Raw genomic sequence first — 19,743 nt, 5'->3', positions numbered from 1 at the left:
GGCCCTGGCCAATCAGGCGACGGCCTTCCAGGCTAGACATTCATTGCATTAAAAAGTGCTGACACAGCCTAGATCAGTATCTCCAGAATATTAACAGGTAAGAATCTGAAGTTTATTAAATTTTTAAATGCAAGCCTGCGATCTGGTATGCGTTCGGGGTAATTCACAGCTAGCGGTATATTTTAACAGCCTAAAATCCAACCACATTTTTGAGACGTAACCAGAAAAAATAAAAAAGGGGGGGGGGGGGGGAATGCCAAATCTTCCCCTGGAGGAGGAGCCTGACATGACAAGAAGCCCAATTCCAGAAACTAACACCAGGATAAGGATTCTGATTTTCAAAGAGGGGGCAGTAATTATCTCCCACCCAATGAGATCCCAGGGCTGTAAATAACGATCCTTATCCTTGTGTAAAGTTTGTAGGTAATAAAATGTACACAGCAGACAAAGCACGCCCTTGAGAACACAATTGGCGAGTACACACAACATCTGGGGGGATACAATGGGACTGCATGGAGGTGACAAGTGTCACAATGTCATGTCACAGCACACAATGGAAGTGTACACATTCCACACCACAACTACAGGGGGGTGGGGAGAATTAAAAAAAAAAAAAAAAAAAAAAACACACACAACACATTATGTAGCACCAACAAACAAGAACTGATACAAAAAATAAAAATATATAGAAATGCTCCCGCTGACAAGTATACCGAGTTCTACAAGAACAAACACAGAGTACAAAGTACACAGACCGAGTACACAGTGTGCGGCAAAAAAAAATAAATAAAAACATTTAAAAAATAAAAATAAATAAATTATAAAAAATCCATTGTAATGCTGGCCATACACTATACGACAAAATCAGCCGATATTTGGTCATTTAGTAAGTTCATTCGTTTTTTTCCGGCCAGTTAATGGCCACAAAATCGATAATTGTTGGGACTTTTTTGAGCCGGAAAAAAAACGAAGGACAAGTTTGGAAAATTTCTGCTGAACGATCAATAAATTGAAAGGTTAAGGCGTTTCCCGTCCGAGCTGTCTACACTAGGTATATGAAAAAAATAAAAATAAAAACACCATAAAACGTATTTATGTCCACTGAGTGATTTATCGGTCATTACATGATGGCAGCATCCGGCCAAATGTTCGTTTTTTCGAAATTGGGTTCGCCCGATTATTCATATAGTGTATGGCCAGCATTGAGTCCTTTCACACAGAGTCGCCCTGGGGGTAAAACGCAGCTGTTTGTAGCGACGCTTTACTGTACTATTCAGCAGCTAGCAGGGTGCTTTTAAACCCCCGCTAGCGGCCATGAAAGGATTAAAACTGCCTGCAAAGCGCTGCTGCAGTGCCGCTGCCAATTGTTTTCAATGCAAAATCTGGTGCACCTGTGATTGGTCCCTTCCAACTTCAGCTTGTTCAATGAAGCTTTGACAATAAGCCCTCATTCACACTGACTGCAGCTTTGAAATCGTGCGACTTCATCTGAAAACGGCCTGTCAGTGCAACTTCAGGTGAAACTTGAAAGACATCTGCTCATGGTGGGGGTAGAGGATTCGTGGCCTGTGCGGGGGGGGGGGGGGGGGTAGTAGAGGATTCCTGCCTGTGGAGGGGGGGGTAGTAGAGGATTCCTGCCTGTGGAGGGGGGGGGTGGTAGAGGATTCCTCTGCCTGTGGAGCGGGGGGATAGTAGAGGATTCCTCTGCCTGTGGAGCGGGGGATAGTAGAGGATTCCTCTGCCTGTGGAGCGGGGGGATAGTAGAGGATTCCTCTGCCTGTGGAGCGGGGGGTGGTAGAGGATTCCTCTGCCTGTGGAGTGGGGGGGGGGGTAGTAGAGGATTCGTGCCTGTGGAAGGGGGGGATAGGTAGTAGAGGATTCGTGCCTGTGGAAGGGGGGGATAGGTAGTAGAGGATTCGTGCCTGTGGAAGGGGGGGATAGGTAGTAGAGGATTCGTGCCTGTGGAAGGGGGGGATAGGTAGTAGAGGATTCGTGCCTGTGGAAGGGGGGGGATAGGTAGTAGAGGATTCGTGCCTGTGGAAGGGGGGGGGGTTGGTAGTAGAGGATTCGTGCCTGTGGAAGGGGGGGGGGTTGGTAGTAGAGGATTCGTGCCTGTGGAGGGGGGATAGTAGAGGATCATGCCTGTGGAGGGGGGGATAGTAGAGGATTCATGCCTGTGGAGGGGGGATAGTAGAGGATTCATGCCCGAGGGGGGGGGGGGGATAGTAGAGGATTCATGCCTGTGGAGGGGAGGGGATAGTAGAGGATTCATGCCTGTGGAGGGGGAGGGGATAGTAGAGGATTCATGCCTGTGGAGGGGGAGGGGATAGTAGAGGATTCATGCCTGTGGAGGGGGAGGGGATAGTAGAGGATTCATGCCTGTGGAGGGGGGGGGGGGATAGTAGAGGATTCATGCCTGTGGAGGGGGGGGGGGATAGTAGAGGATTCATGCCTGTGGAGGGGGGGGATAGTAGAGGATTCATGCCTGTGGAGGGGGGGGGATAGTAGAGGATTCATGCCTGTGGAGGGGGGGGGATAGTAGAGGATTCATGCCTGTGGAGGGGGGGGGATAGTAGAGGATTCATGCCTGTGGAGGGGGGGGGGATAGTAGAGGATTCGTGCCTGTGGAGGGGGGGGGATAGTAGAGGATTCGTGCCTGTGGAGGGGGGGAATAGTAGAGGATTCGTGCCTGTGGAGGGGGGGGTAGTAGAGGATTCGTGCCTGTGGAGGGGGGGGATAGTAGAGGATTCGTGCCTGTGGAGGGGGGGGATAGTAGAGGATTTGTGCCTGTGGAGGGGGGGGGGGGATAGTAGAGGATTCATGCCTGTGGAGGGGGGGATAGTAGAGGATTCATGCCTGTGGAGGGGGGATAGTAGAGGATTCATGCCTGTGGAGGGGGGATAGTAGAGGATTCATGCCTGTGGAGGGGGATAGTAGAGGATTCATGCCTGTGGAGGGGGGATAGTAGAGGATTCGTGCCTGTGGAGGGGGGATAGTAGAGGATTTGTGCCTGTGGAGGGGGGATAGTAGAGGATTCGTGCCTGTGGAGGGGGGGATAGTAGAGGATTCGTGCCTGTGGAGGGGGGATAGTAGAGGATTCGTGCCTGTGGAGGGGGGGATAGTAGAGGATTCGTGCCTGTGGAGGGGGGGATAGTAGAGGATTCGTGCCTGTGGAGGGGGGGATAGTAGAGGATTCGTGCCTGTGGAGGGGGGATAGTAGAGGATTCGTGCCTGTGGAGGGGGGATAGTAGAGGATTCGTGCCTGTGGAGGGGGGGGGGGGATAGTAGAGGATTCATGCCTGTGGAGGGGGGGGGGGATAGTAGAGGATTCATGCCTGTGGAGGGGGGGGGGATAGTAGAGGATTCGTGCCTGTGGAGGGGGGGGATAGTAGAGGATTCGTGCCTGTGGAGGGGGGGATAGTAGAGGATTTGTGCCTGTGGAGGGGGGGATAGTAGAGGATTCGTGCCTGTGGAGGGGGGGATAGTAGAGGATTCGTGCCTGTGGAGGGGGGGATAGTAGAGGATTCGTGCCTGTGGAGGGGGGGGATAGTAGAGGATTCGTGCCTCTGGAGGGGGGGATAGTAGAGGATTCGTGCCTATGGAGGGGGGGGGGTTGGTAGTAGAGGAAATCGTGCCTATGGAGGGGGGGGGGGGGGTAGTAGAGGATTCGTGCCTGTGGAGGGGGGAGGGGGTAAGTAGAGGAGCCACAACTAGGCCGGCCCACCATCACTACATGTGCCGTATTGGTGCCAGGAAAGATGACAAAGTGACACAGCACCAACATATCCAGCGGTACAGTACAAAGTGATATAAACAATAATTGACACAAAAAGCATAAATACATAAAATGTTTCCATTGATCGGTATACAATGTTCTATCGCAATGACAAGATGCTAAATACAGAGAGTACACAGTGTGCAGCCACAAACACAGAGCCGGTCCAGGGGTGCAAGAAGCCTACTACTTGTTTATCATATGCAGTGGTGCAGAACAAAATATATATAAAAAAAGTGTTACAAGAAATAACACTGGATACAAAAGACAAAAAGATTTCCATTGAGCAGCAAATACCAAATACAGGGTACGAAATCCACACTACCATCCATCGGCGTTTAACTTTTTGTACTGCGCCACTGGATAGGCTGGTGCTATATAAAAGAATAGTAATGTTGGTCTCCTCTGGACTGGGCTCAGGTGTTGTAAAAGACACCATTGGGGGGGAGATTTACTAAAATTTAAAGAGTGCAAAATCTGGTGCAGCTGTTCATGGTAGCCAATCAGCTTCCAGGGTTTCGCCCGACCCCCAATTTTTTTTTTTTTTGTCAAAGCTGAACAAGCTGAAGTCAGAAGCTGATTGGCTCCCATGCACAGGCACCAGTTTTAATAAATCATCCCCCATAAGATCTTCTACATTACCTGAGCCTGTCCAGAGGAGCCAAACGTATGTATGTGTATATATCACCATCATATCCAGTGGCGCAGTACAAATCGGTATATCAATGGGGGCCACACACATCGAATACAGACAGTATCACATTAACATTACGGTAAAATATATATATATATATATATATATATATATATATATATATATATATATATATATATATATATATATATATATATATATATATATATATATATATATATATATATATATATATATATAGATGTACAGTACAAAGTAAGGGATACAATGAAGCACACCTGATACAGACAATTGCATAAAACATTGTTAGATTCCAGGAGAAGGATACTGAGGCTCTTCTCACACCTGGGCGTTCTCAAATCCAAAATTGCGGCAAAATATGGGACACATTTGCCATTACGTCTTAATTAGGGATGAGCTCAGGCGTGTTCGCATGTTCCACGCGCAGAGCCCACCAGGAAGTCAGCGCAGCGCTGCGCTAATCAGACAGCGAGACATTTCCCGATCTCTGCAGCCACACATTGGGGGCAATGCCTCACTGCCTGTGATTAGCGCAGCGCCGACTTCCTGGCGGGTTCTGCGCGTGGAGCATGCGAACACGCCTGAGCTCATCCTTAGTCTTAATGGTGCCCCAATCACAGTGCGATTTTGGTGCGACAAATTGTGGCAAACAGCACTGCAGGAAGCTTATCACCTAAAAGGAGGTCCTGCACCTTTTTTTTGGGGGGGCGACAAGCTTCCCACAATATGATTTTATCACACGGCAAAAATCACACCGCGTTTGAGGTGCCGTTAAGAAATAATGGTATTGCAAACACGTCCTGCGTTTTGTCGCGATTCCGGAACACCCAGGTGTGAATGGAGCCGTACGGTTAAAATAAAAACAAAAAAAAAAAAACCCCCCGCACAGCTACAGTTATTTTCGAATGAGAATTTGTTAGTGGTCGTCACATGACTTAAAAAAAAAAAAAAAAGGATACTTCTTGCGTTACTGGGAATGGAACCGAGAAATAATATGAAATAAATGATTTTATTTATTACGGGTACTTATATAGCGCCAATGATTTACGCATCACTTTACATTAAAATATTTATTTAGAGCGCCGCACTACGGGGGACGTCTCCCCATGTATGGGGCTCGAACAATCACATCAACAGATTACGGTGGGGCAAGATGGGTTTTGATGTCCCATATTGAATTTATCTATCTCTGAAAGCAGACATACCACCTCCTCCCCCCCCCCCCCAGTCTACAGATCCTACAGGAAAAAGCCCCCAAAAACAGCAAATCGGCCAGCTTGCCCCGTGTATGGCCAACGACCGAGGAATGCCACAATCTGGAACTCCAGAAATCCTGGAGAGGTGCAGCCAAAACACAGAGAGAAAGAGCAACAAGTGATACATTGTAACACAGAGAGAGCTGGACACAAAGAGTCAGCCCTGGACCCCCACAGAGCTATGGGGGCCCCCTGAGCACCTCTCACCTGAGTGTCTGCAGCCTCAGATCCCTCTCTCATCTCCCAGGAAATGGCGTCTGGGAATGGCAGGCTGCACAGATCAGCTTAAAGTGGCCACACACTGCAAGGGGGGGGGGCCCACAGGAGGAGGGGGGGGGGAGAGGGGGAGGGGCTGAGTGCACACACAGGATCCCAGCACTGCCCTCTGCCTGTCCTCATCTCTTCACATTCATTGTTTACATCCACATGTCATCCTGTGTTTACGTGTTACATAGGATTTAATAATTCCCCAAAATAAAACAAGTTCACCTAATAATAATAATATTAATAATAAATGGATTCAGCCAATCAGGAAATGAGATCCAATCTGAAATGTTACATTGTTTGTTGGGATTTCATAATTCTCAGCATCATAATAATAATAATAAATAGATTCAACTAATCAGGAAGTGAGATCCCACCTGACATGTTACATTGTCTTTTCAGATTTAATAGTTCCCTAAAAGAAAACAAATTATCCTAATAATAATAATAATACAGTAATAATAATGATGGATTCAGCCAATCAGAAAGTGACCTCCCCTTGATATGATACATTGTTTGGATTTCATAATTCACCAAAAGAAAACAAATTATCATAATAATAATAATGGACATGTTACATTGTTGGGATTTTATAAATCCCCCAAAGAAAACAAATTCTCCTCTAATAATAATAATAAGAATACATGGATTCAACCAATCAGGAAGTGAGATCCCACCTGACATGCTACATTTTTGGGATTCAATAATCCCCCAATCCTAAACATATTCTCCTTCTAATAATAATAATAATAATAATAATAATGGATTCAGCCAATCAGGAAGTGAGATCACCCCTGACGTGTTACATTGTCTGTTCGGATTTAATAGTCCCCCAAAAGAAAACAAATTATCCTAATAATAGTAATAATACAGTAATGATAATGATTGATTCAGCCAATCAGAAAGTGACCTCCCCCTGATATGATACATTGTTTGTTTGGATTTCATAATTCACCAAAAGAAAGCAAATTATCATAGTAGTAATAATAATAATAATGGACATGTTACATTGTTTGTTGGGATTTTATAATTCCCTAAAAGAAAACAATTTCTCCTCTTATTATTATTAATGATAATAATAATAATAATAATAATAATGGATTCAACAAACCAAGAAGTGAGATCCCGCCTGACATGTTACATTGTCTGTTGGGATTATATAATTCCCCACAATAAAATAAATGACAGTAATAATAATAATAATAAAACATGGATTCAACCAATCGGGAAGTGAGATCCCACCTGACATGCTACATTGTTGGGATTTAATAATTCCTCAAACCTAAACATATTCTCCTTCTAATAATAATAATAATAATAATAATAATGGATTCTGTCTGTTCGGATTTAATAGCCCCCCAAAAGAAAAAAAAATCATAATAATAATACAGTAATAATAATAATTCAGCCAATCAGAAAGTGACCTCCCCCTGATATGATACATTGTTTGGATTTCATAATTCCCCAAAAGAAAACAAATTATCATAATAATAATAATAATAATAATAATAATAATAATAATGGATTCAAGCAATCAGGAAGTGAGATCCCACCTGACGTGTTACATTGTTTGTTGGTATTTAATAATTCCCCAAAAGAAAACATTTTTTCCTCTTATTAATAATAAAAATAATAATAATAATAAAAAAATGGATTCAGCCAATCAGGAAGTGAGATTCCACCTGACATGTTACATTGTTTGGTGGGATTTAATATTTCCCCAAAAGAAAGCAAATGATCACACTCATTTAAAGTCCCATGACCAGAAATGTTGTTTGTATGTATTCACAGCACTTCATGTTTTCTACATTTTGTTATGTTACAGCCTTATTCCAAAATGGATTCAATCCATTATTTTCCTCAAAATAATACAAACAATCCCCCATAATGACAACAGAAGGGCCAAAACTATGTGTTTATTCATATATATATATGTATATTTCTTCCTTTTCTTGCCTTTTGGATGATTTCACTTCACTTCCTGTCCCAGAGACCCAACAGGAAGTGGAAGGAAATCCTCTGTTAGTAGTCACAGGAACAGAAATCGCCACTGGAATATTTTCCCTCGCCTCTTGTTCTGGTGACAGCTGTAACATTTTGGATCTTCTATCACTTTCCTGTCTATCAGATTATGAGATTACATGGTGGAAACAGAGATACGATTAATCATTTACAATCATATCTGAACTATTGATTGATTTCCACTTATTGGCATAATGGGTTGTCAACTATAGATTCATTATGCCTATTGAAAGAAATCGATTGTAAAATAATTCAATCAGATATTGAAGCATTTATGGCCACTATTGTTTGTCTGGAAGGGAGATTACAGCCTTTTCATTGTTTGCAATTCGATCATTTGGATTGCTTTGCACATCGATTGGATAATAAAATCTGAGCCACAGATCTTCCATTCAATCAATTTATTGGCCTTTTTGATTGATTTTGATGCTGACAAGTTGATTGGCCAAAGCATAATTTTTGTTGTTGTCTCTGATTGATCGAACGCACATCTGCTGGTGTGTCAAACAACGGATCGCATCAGTTTGTTACTGATAGACTGTATTTATTATAATAGCATTGTTTGACATTTTAAATGATGACAAAACACCTTTCTTTGTGATGACTTGTATCTAGATTGATCACAAATCAATAATGGCCTCCTTCATCAGAGGAGCCTCGACACCGCCATGTGGCTTCCATGTGTATCTGCAGATATTTATTACCTGGGAAGTTGAAACAAATTAGTTTTTTCCTTCCTGTCTAGTGAGAGTTCTTGGATCCTTCTGTATGGACTTCCCGGGATAAACCTTTGTTACATCACAATGAGCAACATTGTATCTGTGCGATCCGGAGTCATGTGACCGCGATATGACGATGACGACATTATATGCAATGCGAGCGGAAAGTATTCACGGCGCTTCACTTTTTCCACGTTTTGTTATGTTACAGCCTTATTCCAAAATTCATTATTTTCCTCAAAATTCTACAAACAATTCCCCATAATGACAACGTGAAAAAAGTTTGTTTGAAAATTTTGCTAATTTATTAAAAATAAAAAATTACAAAATCCCACGTACATAAGTATCACAGACTCCTCCCATGTACATAAGTATCACAGACTCCTCCCATGTACATAAGTATCACAGACTCCTCCCATGTACATAAGTATCACAGACTCCTCCCATGTACATAAGTATCACAGACTCCTCCCATGTACATACGTATCACAGGCTCCTCCCATGTACATAAGTATCACAGACTCCTCCCATGTACATACGTATCACAGACTCCTCCCATGTACATAAGTATCACAGACTCCTCCCATGTACATAAGTATCACAGACTCCTCCCATGTACATACGTATCACAGGCTCCTCCCATGTACATAAGTATCACAGACTCCTCCCATGTACATACGTATCACAGACTCCTCCCATGTACAAAAGTATCACAGAAGTATCACAGACTCCTCCCATATGCAAAAGTATCACAGACTCCTCCCATGTACATAAGTATCACAGGCTCCTCCCATGTACAGAAGTATCACAGACTCCTCCCATGCACAGAAGTATCACAGACTCCTCCCATGTACAAAAGTATCACAGACTCTTCCCATATACAAAAGTATCACAGGCTCCTCCCATGTACATAAGTATCACAGGCTCCTCCCATGTACAGAAGTATCACAGACTCCTCCCATGCACAGAAGTATCACAGACTCCTCCCATGTACAAAAGTATCACAGACTCTTCCCATATACAAAAGTATCACAGGCTCCTCCCATGCACAGAAGGATCACAGGCTCCTCCCAAGAACATAAGTACCACAGGCTCCTCCCATGTACAGAATGTCCATAAGTATCACAGGCTCCTCCCATGCACATAAGTATCACAGGCTCCTCCCATGCACATAAGTATCACAGGCTCCTCCCATGTACAGAAATATCACAGACTCTGCGATATGAGGATGACATGGTGCGATCTAGGGTCATGTAACTGCGATATGACGATCACATTGTATTTGTGTGACTGTGATATTGTGCGATCTAGGGTCATGTGACTGCGATATGACGATGATATTGTGCGATCTAGGGTCATGTGACTGCGATATGACAATGACATTGTGCGATCTAGGGTCATGTGACTGCGATATGCTGATGACGTTGTGCGATCTAGGGTCATGTGACTACGATATGCTGATGACATTGTGCGATCTAGGGTCATGTGACTGCGATATGGGAATGACATTGTGCGATCTAGGGTCATGTGACTACGATATGACGATGACATTGTGCGATCTAGGGTCATGTGACTGTGATATAACGATGACATTGTGTGATGTAGGGTCATGTGACTGCGATATGACGATGACATTGTGTGATCTAGGGTCATGTGACTGCGATATGACGATGACATTGTGCGATCTAGGGTCATGTGACTGCGATATGACGACATTGTCCGATCTAGGGTCATGTGACCGCGATATGATGATGACATTGTGCGATCTAGGGTCATGTGACTGCGATATGACGACATTGTGCGATCTAGGGTCATGTGACTGCAATATGATGATGAAATTGTGCGATCTAGGGTCATGTGACCGCGATATGATGATGACATTGTGCGATCTAGGGTCATGTGACTGCGATATGATGATGACATTGTGCGATCTAGGGTCATGTGACTGCGATATGGTGATGACATTGTACTTGTATGATTTGGAGTCATGTGACTGCGATACGACGATGACAGACAACTCTGATGTCACTCGGCTGGGCTCATCCACCTTACACTCACATGTATGCACAGGGCTGAGACGCTCTGCACAATTTAAAGGGGCGACGCCATCAGGCTGCGCGGCACATCGAGCGTTTGCAATCATTCCGCACTCTCTCTCTTCTGTTGGGCTGATTATGTAAAATAAGCATGAAGTCTTTTATTAAACTCGGCGCGGTGTTCGGGAAACGCTCCCGGATTACACTGATGACGGAATGTACATTTAAAGTGACAGTAAACTCTTTTCTTCCAGTCTGCATTCTCCTCCCTTCTATGGCTCTCTTCTCCAAATCCCCAAATTCCTTTTTTTTTTTTTTTTGCTGCTGTGATCTGTCTTCCTGTTGAAGGGCGTCTGTTTTCCTTCTCCACGGTTCCTCTCTACGGAAGAATGTAGTCGCCCTCTCTTCCCCTGTATGGAGGAAGGTAGTCGCCCTCTCTTCCCCTGTATGGGGGGAATGTAGTAGCCCTCTCTTCCCCTGTATGGAGGAATGTAGTCACCCTCTTTTCCCCTGTATGGAGGAATGTAGTTGCCCTCTCTTCCCCTGTATGGGGGGAATGTAGTAGCCCACTTCCCCTGTATGGAGGAATGTAGTCACCCTCTCTTCCCCTGTACGGGGGGAATGTAGTAGCCCTCTTCCCCTGTATGGAGGAATGTAGTAGCCCTCTCTTCCCCTGTATGGAGGAATGTAGTCGCCCTCTCTTCCCCTGTACGGAGGAATGTAGTTGACCTCTTCCCCTGTACGGAGGAATTCAGTCGCCCACTCTTCCCCTGTAGGGAGGGAATGTAGTAGCCCTCTCTTCCCCTGTATGGAGGAAGGTAGTCGCCCTCTCTTCCCCTGTATGGAGGAAGGTAGTCGCCCTCTCTTCCCCTGTATGGAGGAATGTAGTCGCCCTCTCTTCCTCTGTACAGAGGAATGTAGTCGCCCTCTCTTCCTCTGTATGGAGGAATATAGTCGCCTCTCTTCCGCTGTACGGAGGAATGTAGTCGCCCTCTCTTCCTCTGTACGGAGGAATGTAGTCGCCCTCTCTTCCTCTGTACGGGGGAATGTAGCCGCCCTCTCTTCCTCTGTACGGGGGAATGTAGCCGCCCTCTCTTCCTCTGTACGGAGAAATGTAGTCGCCCTCTCTTCTCCTGTACGGGGGAATGTAGTCGCCCTCTCTTTCCCTGTATGGGGGAATGTGGTCGCCCTCTCTTCCCCTGTATGGAGGAATGTAGTAGCCCTCTCTTCCTCTGTACGGAGGAATGTAGTCGCCCTCTCTAACCCTGTACAGGGGAATGTAGTTGACCTCTCTTCCTCTGTATGGAGGAATGTAGTAGCCCTCTCTTCCTCTGTACGGGGGAATTTAGTAGCCCTCTCTTCCTCTGTACGGAGGAATGTAGTAGCCCTCTCTTCCTCTGTACGGAGGAATGTAGTCGCCCTCTCTTCCTCTGACTGGAGGAATATAGTCGCCCTTTCTTCCTCTGTATGGAGGAATGTAGTTGCCCCTCTCTTCCTCTGTATGGGAGAATGCAGTAGCCCTCTCTTCCTCTGTACGGGGAAATGTAGTTGCCCTCTCCTCCTCTGTACAGAGAAATGTAGTCGCCCTCTCTTCTCCTTTATGGGGGAATGTAGTCGCCCTGTCTTGACTTGTATGGGGGAATGTAGTCGCCCTCCCTTCCCCTCTACAGGGAAATGTAGTCGCCCTCTCTTCCCCTGTGTGGAGGAACGTAGTAGCCCTCTCTTCCTCTGTACAGAGGAATGTAGTCAACCTCTCTTCCTCTGTATGGAGGAATGTAGTAGCCCTCTCTTCCTCTGTATGGATGAATGTAGTAGCCCTCTCTTCCTCTGTACGGAGTAATGTAGTAGCCCTCTCTTCCTCTGTACAGAGGAATGTAGTCGCCCTCTCTTCCTCTGTACGGAGGAATATAGTCGCCCTCTCTTCCTCTGTATGGAGGAATATAGTCGCCCTCTCTTCCCCTGTACAGGGGAATGTAGTCGACCTCTCTTCCTCTGTATGGAGGAATGTAGTAGCCCTCTCTTCCCCTGTACGGGGGAATGTAGTAGCCCTCTCTTCCTCTGTACGAAGGAATGTAGTTGCCCCCTCTTCCTCTGTACGGAGGAATATAGTCGCCCTCTCTTCCCCTGTACAGGGGAATGTAGTCGACCTCTCTTCCTCTGTACGGAGGAATGTAGTCGCCCTCTCTTCCCCTGTATGGAGGAACGTAGTAGCCCTCTCTTCCTCTGTACAGAGGAATGTAGTCGACCTCTCTTCCTCTGTATGGAGGAATGTAGTAGCCCTCTCTTCCTCTGTATGGAGGAATGTAGTAGCCCTCTCTTCCTCTGTACGGAGTAAGGTAGTAGCCCTCTCTTCCTCTGTACAGAGGAATGTAGTCGCCCTCTCTTCCCCTGTACAGGGGAATGTAGTCGACCTCTCTTCCTCTGTATGGAGGAATGTAGTAGCCCTCTCTTCCCCTGTACGGGGAATGTAGTAGCCCTCTCTTCCTCTGTACGGAGGAATGTAGTCGCCCTCTTTTCCTCTGTACGGAGGAATATAGTCGCCCTCTCTTCCCCTGTACAGGGGAATGTAGTCGACCTCTCTTCCTCTGTACGGAGGAATGTAGTCGCCCTCTCTTCCTCTGTACGGAGGAATGTAGTCGCCCTCTCTTCGTCTGTACGGAGGAATGTAGTCGCCCTCTCTTCCCCTGTACAGGGGAATGTAGTCGACCTCTCTTCCCCTGTACAGGGGAATGTAGTCGACCTCTCTTCCTCTGTACGGAGAAATGTAGTCGCCCTCTCTTCCTCTGTACGGAGGAATGTAGTCGCCCTCTCTTCCTCTGTACGGAGGAATGTAGTCGCCCTCTCTTCGTCTGTACGGAGGAATGTAGTCGCCCTCTCTTCCCCTGTACAGGGGAATGTAGTTGCCCTCTCTTCCTCTGTACGGAGGAATGTAGTCGCCCTCTCTTCCTCTGTACGGAGGAATGTTGTCGCCCTCTCTTCCCCTGTACAGGGGAATGTAGTCGACCTCTCTTCCTCTGTATGGAGGAATGTAGTAGCCCTCTCTTCCCCTGTACGGAGGAATGTAGTCGCACTCTCTTCCCCTGTACAGGGGAATGTAGTCGACCTCTCTTCCTCTGTACGGAGGAATGTAGTCGCCCTCTCTTCCTCTGTACGGAGGAATGTAGTCGCCCTCTCTTCCCCTGTACAGGGGAATGTAGTCGACCTCTCTTCCTCTGTATGGAGGAATGTAGTCGCCCTCTCTTCCCCTGTACGGAGGAATGTAGTCGCCCTCTCTTCCTCTGTATGGAGGAATGTAGTCGCCCTCTCTTCCCCTGTACAGGGGAATGTAGTCAACCTCTCTTCCTCTGTAAGGAGGAATGTAGTTGCCCTCTCTTCCTCTGTACGGAGGAATGTAGTCGCCCTCTCTTCCCCTGTACAGGGGAATGAAGTTGACCTCTCTTCCTCTGTATGGAGGAATGTAGTAGCCCTCTCTTCCCCTGTACGGGGGAATGTAGTCGCCCTCTCTTCCTCTGTATGGGGGAATGTAGTTGCCCTCTCTTCCTCTGTATGGAGAAATGTAGTCACCCTCTCTTCCCCTGTATGGAGGAATGTAGTCACCCTCTCTTCCTCTGTATGGAGGAATGTAATCGCCCTCTCTTCTCCCGTACAGGGGAATGTAGTCGCCTTCTCTTCCCCTGTACGGGGGAATGTAGTCGCCCTCTCTTCCTCTGTATGGGGGAATGTAGTCGCCCCTCTCTTCCTCTGTACGGGGGAATGTAGTCGCCCTCTCTTCCTCTGTATGGGGGAATGTAGTCGCCCTCTCTTCTTCTGTATGGAGGAATGTAGTCACCCTCTTTTCCCCTGTATGGAGGAATGTAGTCACCCTCTCTTCCTCTGTACGGAGGAATGTAGTCGCCCTCTCTTCCGCTGTACGGAGGAATATAGTCGCCTCTCTTCCGCTGTATGGAGGAATGTAGTCACCCTCTCTTCTCCTTTACGGAGGAATGTAGTCGCCCTCTCTTCCGCTGTACGGAGGAATGTAGTAGCCCTCTCTTCCTCTGTACAGAGGAATGTAGTAGCCCTCTCTTCTTCTGTACGGAGGAATGTAGTCGCCCTCTCTTCCGCTGTACGGAGGAATGTAGTAGCCCTCTCTTGCTCTGTACGGAGTAATGTAGTAGCCCTCTCTTCTTCTGTACGGAGGAATGTAGTCGCCCTCTCTTCCCCTGTATAGGGGAATGTAGTCGACTTCTCTTCCTCTGTATGGAGGAATGTAGTCGGCCTCTCTTCCTCTGTACGGGGGAATGTAGTCGCCCTCTCTTCTCCTTTACGGGGGAATGTAGTCGCCCTGTCTTTCCTTGTATGGGGGAATGTAGTCGCCCTCCCTTCCCCACTACGGGGAAATGTAGTCGCCCTCTCTTCACCTGTATGGAGGAACGTAGTAGCTCTCTCTTCCTCTGTACAGAGGAATGTAGTTGCCCTCTCTTCCCCTGTACAGGGGAATGTAGTCGACCTCTCTTCCTCTGTATGGAGGAAGGTAGTAGCCCTCTCTTCCTCTGTATGGAGGAATGTAGTAGCCCTCTCTTCCTCTGTACGCAGTAATGTAGTAGCCCTCTCTTCCTCTGTACAGAGGAATGTAGTTGCCCTCTCTTCCTCTGTACGGAGGAATATAGTCGCCCTCTCTTCCCCTGTACAGGGGAATGTAGTCGACCTCTCTTCCTCTGTATGGAGGAATGTAGTAGCCCTCTCTTCCCCTGTACGGGGGAATGTAGTAGCCCTCTCTTCCTCTGTACGGAGGAATGTAGTCACCCTCTCTTCTCCCGTACAGGGGTATGTAGTCGCCCTCTCTTACCCTGTACGGGTAATGTAGTAGCCCTCTCTTCCTCTGTATGGGGGAATGTAGTCGCCCCTCTCTTCCTCTGTACGGGGGAATGTAGTCGCCCTTTCTTCCTCTGTATGGGGGAATGTAGTCACCCTCTCTTCTTCTGTATGGAGGAATGTAGTCACCCTCTTTTGCCCTGTACGGAGGAATGTAGTCACCCTCTCTTCCTCTGTACCGAGGAATGTAGTCGCCCTCTCTTCCGCTGTATGGAGGAATGTAGTCGCCCTCTCTTCCGCTGTATGGAGGAATGTAGTCACCCTCTCTTCCTCTTTACGGAGGAATGTAGTCGCCTTCTCTTCCTCTGTATGGAGGAATGTAGTTGCCCTCTTCCTCAGTACAGAGGAATGTAGTCGCCCTCTCTTCCGCTGTACGGAGGAATGTAGTCGCCCTCTCTTCCTCTGTACGGAGGAATGTAGTAGCCCTCTCTTCCTCTGTACGGAGTAATGTAGTAGCCCTCTCTTCCTCTGTACGGAGGAATGTAGTCGCCCTCTCTTCCTCTGTATGGAGGAATATAGTCGCCCTCTCTTCCCCTGTACAGGGGAATGTAGTCGACTTCTCTTCCTCTGTATGGAGGAATGTAGTAGCCCTCTCTTCCTATGTACGGAGGAATGTAGTCGCCCTCTCTTCCTCTGTACGGAGGAATGTAGTCGCCCTCTCTTCCTCTGTACGGAGGAATGTAGTCGCCCTCTCTTCCTCTGTACGGGGAATGTAGTTGCCCTCTCCTCCTCTGTACGGAGAAATGTAGTCGCCCTCTCTTCTCCTTTACGGGGGAATGTAGTCGCCCTGTCTTTCCTTGTATGGGGGAATGTAGTCGCCCTCCCTTCCCCTCTACGGGGAAATGTAGTCGCCCTCTCTTCCACTGTATGGAGGAACGTAGTAGCTCTCTCTTCCTGTGTACAGAGGAATGTAGTTGCCCTCTCTTCCACTGTATGGAGGAACGTAGTAGCTCTCTCTTCCCCTGTACAGGGGAATGCAGTCGACCTCTCTTCCTCTGTATGGTGGAATGTAGTAGCCCTCTCTTCCTCTGTATGGAGGAATGTAGTAGACCTCTCTTCCTCTTTACGGAGTAATGTAGTAGCCCTCTCTTCCTCTGTACGGAGGAATGTTGTCGCCTTCTCTTCCCCTGTACAGGGGAATGTAGTCGACCTCTCTTCCTCTGTATGGAGGAATGTAGTAGCCCTCTCTTCCCCTGTACGGGGGAATGTAGTAGCCCTCTCTTCCTCTGTACGGAGGAATGTAGTCACCCTCTCTTCCTCTGTACGGAGGAATATAGTCGCCCTCTCTTCCTCTGTACGGAGGAATATAGTCGCCCTCTCTTCCCCTGTACAGGGGAATGTAGTAGCCCTCTCTTCCTCTGTACGGAGGAATGTAGTCGCCCTCTCTTCCTCTGTACGGAGGAATGTAGTCGTCCTCTCTTCCCCTGTACAGGGGAAAGTAGTCGACCTCTCCTCCTCTGTATGGAGGAATGTAGTAGCCCTCTCTTCCTCTGTACGGAGGAATGTAGTCGCCCTGTGTACTGAGGAATATAGTCGCCCTCTCTTCCTCTGTACGGAGGAATATAGTCGCCCTCTCTTCCCCTGTACAGGGGAATGTAGTAGCCCTCTCTTCCTCTGTACGGAGGAATGTAGTCGCCCTCTCTTCCTCTGTATGGAGGAATGTAGTCGCCCTCTCTTCCTCTGTATGGAGGAATGTAGTCACCCTCTCTTCCCCTGAATGGAGGAATGTAGTCACCCTCTCTTCCTCTGTATGGAGGAATGTAATCGCCCTCTCTTCTCCCGTACAGGGGAATGTAGTCGCCCTCTCTTCTCCCGTACAGGGGAATGTAGTCGCCCTCTCTTCCCCTGTACGGCGGAATGTAGTCGCCCTCTCTTCCCCTGTACGGGGGAATGTAGTCGCCCTCTCTTCCCCTGTACGGGGGAATGTAGTCGCCCTCTTCCTCAGTACATGCGTGGGGTTCTCACCCTCCTGTGTGTATGGAATTGTCTGTACATAGGAACCTTGTTTGTACAGCTGCTGCCAGTTAATGAGAGAGACTCCCACCGCCAATCCCATTCCAGCGGCGTGCCATGTGCATAGAGTGGGAGTGGCCGCTGGGATTTTGCTTTATAATACACAGCTGTGGGCTGTTCAGGTGAAGTTACTAAATACCACCACTATAATAAGGTTTGCAACATCCGAACCCCCCCCCCCCCCCCCCTGCCCAGAACCTGCAGGAACAACCCCTCCCACAGCCACCTGCAGACAATCAGTAGAGGGGGGTGCAGTACCAGGTGGGAACCCTTATCATGGCCCCAGTACTACAGGAACAGCTCTTCCTGGAGCCATCTGCACACATTGATCAGATTGGTGTGCTGTACCTGGTAGGCATACTTACCATGAAGCAAGAACACCTCTTCCCAGAGCTGCATGCAAATGCTGACCAGAGTGGGGCGCTGTACCTGGTGGGCACCCTTACGACGGCACCAGTATTGCCTGCACACACTGTTTAGATGGGGGCACTTTCCTTGGGGGGGCACCCTTATTATTGTCCAAGTACTACAGGAATACTTCTTCCCAGAGCTGCCTGCACACATTGATCAGATGGGGGCACTGTATCAGATGGGCACCTTTACCATGGTCCAAGTACTACAGGAACACTTCTTCCCAGAGCTGCCTGCACACATTGATCAGATGGCACGCTGTACCAGGTGGGCACCCTTACCATCATCCAAGTACTACCGGAACACTTCTTCCCAGAGCTGCCTGCACACATTGATCAGATGGAGGCGCTGTACCAGGTGTACACCCTTACCATGACCCAATTAAAGCAAGAACCTTTTCCCAGAGCCGCCTGCAGAAACTGACCAGAGTGGGGTGCTGTACTAGGTGTGTACCCTTATCATGGTCCAAGTACTACAGGAAAACTCCTTCCCAGAGCTATCTGCACACATTCATCAGATGGGGGCGCTGCACAAGGTGGGCACCCTTACCATGATCCCATTACTACAGGAACACTTCTTCCCAGAGCTGCCTGCACATTGATCAGATAGGGGCACTGTACCAGATGGGCACCCTTACCATCGTCCAAGTACTACAGGAAAACTTCTTCCCAGAGCTGCCTGCACACATTGATCAGATGGTGGCACTGTACCAGATGGGCACCCTTACCATGGTCCAAGTACTACAGGAATACTTCCTCCCAGAGCTGCCTGCACACATTGATCAGATGGGGCGCTGTACCAGGTGGGCACCCTTACCATCGTCCAAGTACTACAGGAACACTTCTTCCCAGAGCTGCCTGCACATTGATCAGATAGGGGCGCTGTACCAGATGGGCACCCTTACCATCGTCCAAGTACTACAGGAACACTTCTTCCCAGAGCTGCCTGCACACATTGATCAGATGGGGGCGCTGTACCAGATGGGCACCCTTACCATGGTCCAAGTACTACAGGAATACTTCTTCCCAGAGCTGCCTGCACACATTGATCAGATGGGGGCACTGTACCAGATGGGCACCCTTACCATGGTCCCAAGTACTACAGGAACACTTCTTCCCAGAGCTGCCTGCACACATTGATCAGATGGAGCGCTGTACCAGGTGGGCACCCTTACCATCGTCCAAGTACTACCGGAACACTTCTTCCCAGAGCTGCCTGCACACATTGATCAGATGGGGGCGCTGTACCAGGTGGGCACCCTTACCATGGTCCCATTACTACAGGAACACTTCTTCCCAGAGCTGCCTGCACACATTGATCAGATGGAGGCGCTGTACCAGGTGTACACCCTTACCATGACCCAATTAAAGCAAGAACCTTTTCCCAGAGCCGCCTGCAGAAACTGACCAGAGTGGGGCGCTGTACTAGGTGTGTACCCTTATCATGGTCCAAGTACTACAGGAAAACTCCTTCCCAGAGCTATCTGCACACATTCATCAGATGGGGGCGCTGCACAAGGTGGGCACCCTTACCATGATCCCATTACTACAGGAACACTTCTTCCCAGAGCTGCCTGCACATTGATCAGATGGGGGCACTGTACCAGATGGGCACCCTTACCATGGTCCAAGTACTACAGGAATACTTCCTCCCAGAGCTGCCTGCACACATTGATCAGATGGGGCGCTGTACCAGGTGGGCACCCTTACCATCGTCC

The 19,743-nt window shown here is 47.8% G+C and overlaps 1 protein-coding gene across 1 annotated transcript in view; it reads right to left on the bottom strand.

The window, feature by feature from the left end:
* The window catches only part of EPB41L5 (erythrocyte membrane protein band 4.1 like 5), a gene marked incomplete in the record, with an annotated part of 89,923 nt that extends 83,911 nt beyond the window's left edge, over positions 1-6,012 (bottom strand). Inside the window, 1 exon segment of the mRNA XM_077450206.1 lies at positions 5,915-6,012.
* Positions 6,013-19,743: the final 13,731 nt, after the last annotated feature.

This window comes from Lithobates pipiens, unplaced genomic scaffold, assembly GCF_037356315.1.
Source record: "Lithobates pipiens isolate NorthernLeopardFrog02 unplaced genomic scaffold, aLitPip1_a1.2 Scaffold_22, whole genome shotgun sequence".
In the NCBI taxonomy this organism is placed as follows: Eukaryota; Metazoa; Chordata; class Amphibia; order Anura; family Ranidae; genus Lithobates; species Lithobates pipiens.
This window is presented reverse-complemented; position numbering and strand designations above follow the sequence as displayed.